Genomic DNA, 6,000 nt, shown 5'->3' with positions numbered 1-6,000 from the left:
CGCAGCTGCTCCTGTAATGTAACGTAAATGTTTATATACATTTTTAAAAAAAATGCAGAAGTAGGAAAGTGATCAGGAATCGTGGATAATTGGATAAAGTTTTATTGAGCTGCTCGTGCGATGAACGTTGGTTCATATAATGGAAAGAAAGAAACTGTACTTAAGAATCACGTTTGCATCTATATCTCTGTTCCTGCTAATATAATGAACACATTGTATTTTCTATGAGATTTATGTCGCTTTGGAGAAAAACATCTGCGAAATGAATAAATGTAAATGTATTTTTGGTTGGTGGGGGGCGCAGTGGTGCAGTGGGTTGGACCTCGTCCTGCTCTCCGGTGGGTCTGGGGTTCGAGTCCTGCTTGGGGTGCCTTGCGATGGACTGGCGTCCCGTCCTGGGTGTGTCCCCTCCCCCTCCGGTCTTACTCCCTGCGTTGCTGGGTAGGCTCCGGTTCCCCGTGACCCCGTATAGGACAAGTGGTTCAGAAGGTGTGTGTGTGTGTGTGTGTGTGTGTGTGTGTGTGTGTGTGTGTGTGTGTGTGTGTGTTTTTGGTTGTAGTCATCCAAGAAGATGATCACCTCACGAGCTTTGGTTCTCAGACTTCGTAATTTGGGTGTGATCGTTCCATGCTGTTACGCCACAGGTGGAAAACCCAGAACACAGCCTACCAGGTTTGGCAAGGGTTGCTGCCAATAGGTACCAGTGGTGGAGAAATCTGAAGGAACTAGTGCCAACATCTCTGTACGTGTGCGTGTGTGTGTGTGTGTGTGTGTGTGTGTGTGTGTGTGAGAGAGAGGTTTTCAGACGTGCAGATGGGCACGCCGACAGACAGCAGAAAGTGGTCTGGGTGAACCGGTCTTACTGGATTAAGCTCATATTTCCTTATGAAAGTCATATTAAATGCTACTTATGACACAGCTTATGAAAAAGCAAGTATTCGATTTTTAAGGGGCGGGAGGAAATTCTTTGACATGTAAGGAATTCACACGGATTAAGACAACGAGGACACGTCAACATTTCTGCACCTTTGTTTCTTTTTAGTGTCAAACAAATTACAAGCTGGATCACAGCAGTCCCAGGAAGATCCAGTCAGCCCAAAATAGGAAAATAATATGTGTGCACATGTTTCAACTGGGAGAAAAATTCAATTTCCCTCCAAAAGGCCAGTGACAGCTCCGTAAGACCTTGAAGGGCTATAAATAAGTGTGGACATGTTCTTGGAAATCAAGCGAGGACTCCTACAGGTTAGGTCTGTCTGACATTGTGGTCCTTAGCAGATAATGATACCGTCAACTCACCAGTAAGAGTTATGGATTTTAAAATAATTTTTGCATCCTCATCAGAACCATTGTAAAACACACTTTGTACAAGATCAAAATTACTCAGGTCGAGAAGGCAAGGAGGACCGGGCATCTCAAATAAACCATCCAAACATATTTAACTGGTAAAATGCTAAAATCCATTTAAGCTACAGTATATGAATGATGAACCAGTTTTAAATATGGCTCAAATTGTTTTAAAAATGAATGATCTTTTGGAATATTCTTCGCAAAGTCCATGTGTTTCGGGTTCAGTTCCACTCTTCACGTGAAGTCAGTATAAGTGGGGACTGGTTTCTGAAGTTAGGGTGAAAAGAGCATGAAGGGTGAAGAACACGACCCCACGTCTTGATGCTGGAGTCCTGATGCTGGAGTATGTTTGACCGTTATGCTGAACTTGATAATTGTCCAAAAGCGTTAACCGGGACACCGGCTCTGACCAACTCCACGGCCGTGCTTCCTCTGTGAATAGATCTGGGGCTGGATGAACTGCTGCCGATCTCTAAGAAGGTCCTGCAGCATCTATGGCCGTCCCTCAAATCTCACTTCAGCTCTTCAGCCCTGAAGAGACATTAGGGAGAAGTGTGTAACAAAGCCTCACGAGACTTATTTAAAAGACTGCACATTTGTGTTAAATCTCATATGGAATTTTCTTAAGATGCAAAAGCTTAATTAAAAAAAAGAAAAAAAATTCAAGCAAGCCACGATGAACACGGCTTGACATATAAAGAAACAGCGGACGTACACCTTGGGGGGGTGCATTGTGTTATTTGTATGAGAACAAGCGACTGGACCTGCAGAGCGCTGCGTGTCAGGTTACTCTCAAACGCTGATAGTGCTTCTCTCCCACACTCCTCGTCTTCCACGCTGTGTTTGTCCGGGGCAAGTAGCTCTCAGCTATCGCTTGTAATTCTGGGAGCTGCTCTCACAACCTCAGTAACGGGGCTGCGACATCATGGCTTCCCAGTGTCGACAACCCGCATCTTCCCTGGAAATGTCGCCCGGAAAAAGGAATTTAGTGGATGCCTCTCTCAAAAATAGACGTGCAAATCCTGAAGAGCATCACGTCCACTGCCCGTGTTCGCCTAACATCCCCAGCGATGCATCAAGTCTGGAGGGGAGCCCACATCGCTGGGTGCATCTGCCCACATTTTCAGCCTCATCGCTCCATCTCCCTGTCTGCGGGCAACTTGCCCTCCAGGCCCTGCTCCTCTTTGCTCAGAGGCAGATAAGCAGGTGGGGTGGAGAACATGCTTACCATGTGCCATCATATGGCTCAAACTGTTGTTACCTCTGGGCTGCAGTCTGTTCCACAGTGAATCCTGGACCTTCTCTTACTCAAAAGCACTAACCCCAATACTAAATCAAGGCTGGATTACGGTTTCACCCTGTGCACTTACATTACCGCACAGTCACTTCCATGTTACATCCCCCCATCGGGATAGAAGCCTTCTTTAATTTTAGTACTTTTAGTCCATCACAAAATCAGCCGAGGCACATCTAAAGCTTCAGTCGTACGATGTTTCTTGGTTGCTTTACGCGGTTTTTTTGAGTTAGATGTCGGTTAGATTTGGGTCAGTGGATGAGCAAAGGCGCCGAGCTCCGATTACCATGTTTAAAGCGATATCTTTCTGACATCGCAGCCCTCGCTTTTTTGCAATGTCTTTGACTGTATAAGAAGAGAGGGGGCTTCACCAGCCGTGTGTCAAACGGACTTCAGTCCATGCTGTCATAGCCGTCTAAACCTACGTGTTATGCTGTTTTTCCTTCAGGAATGAACAGACAGCACTGCACTGATTTGTATCGTATGTCAGCCCTGTCTCATGCATCCACAATGATAATTCTTCATGAACAATGATGTGCCCTCTAACTCTTACCTGGCTTCTCTACTGTGTAATATCTCCTCTTCGCGCTGCCCAGGTAGGAACTCTAAAAGAAAGGAGAATACAAACAAAAAATAAAGAACCTTACAAATCATTTGCCTTTTATTGTGAGGAGGTAGCACACGGAAAGTGGACGCACGCTTTGGGAACCCAAAATGAGCTGAAATTAATTTCTGCAGAAATCGCCTAAATAATTTTGGACATGCTCACGAGTGGGACAATTAAGAAAATGTCCAGCTTTAAACAAACGATAACCGTAATCGAAACTGCTGCAATAACAGTAAAAACGCATGAGTGTACAATCTGAGCAAGCAAAAATAGAAAAATAATATATAAATCGATAATCAATAATTTGTTGTCAAAGAATGAACCAAGCTGTAGGTATGGCAGAGGTACTGAGCGTTTTGGCCAAACTCTGATGAGTTCTTGAATGGCACCGGGCACTCACTTAAGTGCTTTCTTGGTTGTGATGGAAAAACGGCAACGCACACCAGTATTGACCTGTCGTGTGTCAAATGCTGGTTTCTTGTAAGGAAGAGTTTTAAAACCAACCCAATGAATGGTAATAGACAGAGTCTGTCAGGTAGGCTTTACTGTAGATACAGATCCATTCCTTCTTAAGTGGCACAGGGTAATCTGGAAGAGGTTTCACCCACAACGCTCTCAAAAGTGGGAATTTTGGAGGTGACAGGGTCCACGAGCCTTTCCAGTCGGGTATGGGACATATGAATCACGCCCGACTCTCACTCTGTCCTTTACCAAAAGCTTTGCCTCAATGTTGCCAGTCCTGGGATAGTTGTCATGGCGACTAATGCGCTGTCGCCAGGGGAGCAGAAGGCTAAACTTAAGAACCCCCAACGAAGCAATTCAGCGTTCGAGTCTGAAAGATGATGAAAAAGGAGCTTTTTCTAGCACATCTCAAATAAAGTTTGGCATTAGTAATTTCCCTTCTTCATTACCCAGAATTCATAAACTGTTAAATTACACATACTGTACTTTTATTTAAAAGGAGCTGAAAAAAGTCTTGAATCAAACTTTCCAAGTTCTCCCAACAAAAGAAAGAAAAAAGTATAATTGGGGCTTCATTACTGAATGAGATTTTAATACCGGGCTTTACAAATCAAACAAATGTTTTGTTGGCTACAGGCTAAGTTGACTTTATTGTGGGCTGGCAGGGAGTTATTTTCATGTTACCCAAAAATGTCAAGATCTTTACCTTATTAAGAAATTCCACAATATTCTATCGTCACCTGAAAATTTTGTTGTATTAAACACTTGTACCTTGGAGAGACATTAAGAGATACCCGGGGATCTCATGTGGGCTATCGTTATGGTTTCCTTTTGTCCTTAACCTGAATCTCTCCTTGATGCTTAGACAAACAGGTCCTGGAATGGACTTCGGAGAGGGTTGCACATATTTTGATTTAGTTGCAGAGCAAATGGTGGGAAGTTTTGACTATCTAAGAAATAACTTACTAACTCCACGTACCAAAGCCTCTCCGGTCTGTGAATCCCTCCGCATCCAGGAACAAAAAGTTAACGTTCACTCACGCAATCTGTCCTACTCCTGTATGTCTAACGGGATATTCGCAGGGACGTCTCAGCTGTGTTATAAATGCGAGGCCGTTCCTGGCACTTTGATATTATATTATGGGAATGTAACAGGATATTATCATGCTTGAGCGGTCTTCACTCAACTGTATTTATTCATTTAGCCAATGCTTTTCTCCAAAACAACTTACAATGTTAAGGTCATAATAATCACAAGCTTACAATTATTTATCCATTTAAACAGCTGGGTAATTTTACTGGAGCAATTTAGGGTAAGTACTTTGCTCAAGGGTACTACAGCCAGAGGTGGGGATCAAACCTGCAAACTTTAGATGCAAAGACAGCAGCTTTAAGCACTACATCACTAGCTGCCCCCCTCGCCCTTAACTATTCAAATGATCTTCACCAAAACATTTGATTTGCCCCTCCTCCATAATGTCATTAAACCATAAACAATTTTTTGGTTTTGATGACACTATGGAACATAGGTTGATAACTGCTACATTTTGAGCACGGAAACGTATTTCATATTTACGTTCCGCAGCAGAAGCTCCCTCTACAGATAAAGGGTTGACACAAGTATCTAATGTTCTTTCACCTGACAAGTTAACATTTGAACTTGATGGCAATTCAAATTAATTCTGGAATACCTGGTCACCCTTTTGGAAGTTCTTCGTGCTACTTGGGCACCCCTGGTAAATATCATAATCTCTTCCCCACGTGTAGTTTCTCTGTGTTCTCTTTCTGTCTCTGTGTTGCTGTGCCCCAGTTCTGCTTTGTTAATAAAAAAAAAGGTGTTGAACAGCAGATGATAAGGTATGAATGTTTTTTTTGTGGAGTGTTTATGATGTGTGTTGAAGCATTTATGATGGTCTGTACAGCTGGGATATGATCAGTACATATGCTCCACCATGCGGTGCTGGATGGGGTTCTTGATACCGCTTCCTGTGAAAGGCAGAGAAGGAGCACGCAACTTGGCTTTGATTTTCACGAGATATCCCCTAGCAGCAGGGGTATGTCCACGCACTGCTTTGTGGGAAGCGTATTTCCTCCCTTGTAACAAGCAGTTCCATATTTTATATCTCTGCAACGAGAGCTTGTCCCCGTCTCTGTGCGCCAAGTGCTTCCTTGAGTACAGCCAAGTGCTCATACAAACATCAGTTACCTAATTTTTAAAATCAAAAATAACAGCGAAGCATTCCTTTCGTCACTAACTGTCCTTCGCTTCTCACCCAAGTGAGGGCTG

General features: G+C 43.4%; 1 long non-coding RNA gene across 1 annotated transcript in view; it reads right to left on the bottom strand.

Moving 5' to 3' along the window:
• Window positions 1-537: 537 nt before the first annotated feature.
• Window positions 538-6,000, bottom strand: part of LOC108940916 (uncharacterized) — a 63,803-nt gene continuing 58,340 nt past the window's right edge. The window contains exons 3-5 of the long non-coding RNA XR_001966596.2: window positions 3,198-3,249; window positions 2,115-2,308; window positions 538-1,881 (exon numbers count right to left, since the gene is read on the bottom strand). This is a non-coding gene — a long non-coding RNA (uncharacterized LOC108940916). The remainder of the gene's footprint in view (window positions 1,882-2,114; window positions 2,309-3,197; window positions 3,250-6,000) is intronic.

This window comes from Scleropages formosus, chromosome 3, assembly GCF_900964775.1.
Source record: "Scleropages formosus chromosome 3, fSclFor1.1, whole genome shotgun sequence".
NCBI lineage: Eukaryota > Metazoa > Chordata > Actinopteri > Osteoglossiformes > Osteoglossidae > Scleropages > Scleropages formosus.
The sequence above is the reverse complement of the archived record's forward strand: the minus strand, read 5'-3'. Positions and strand labels throughout refer to the sequence as shown.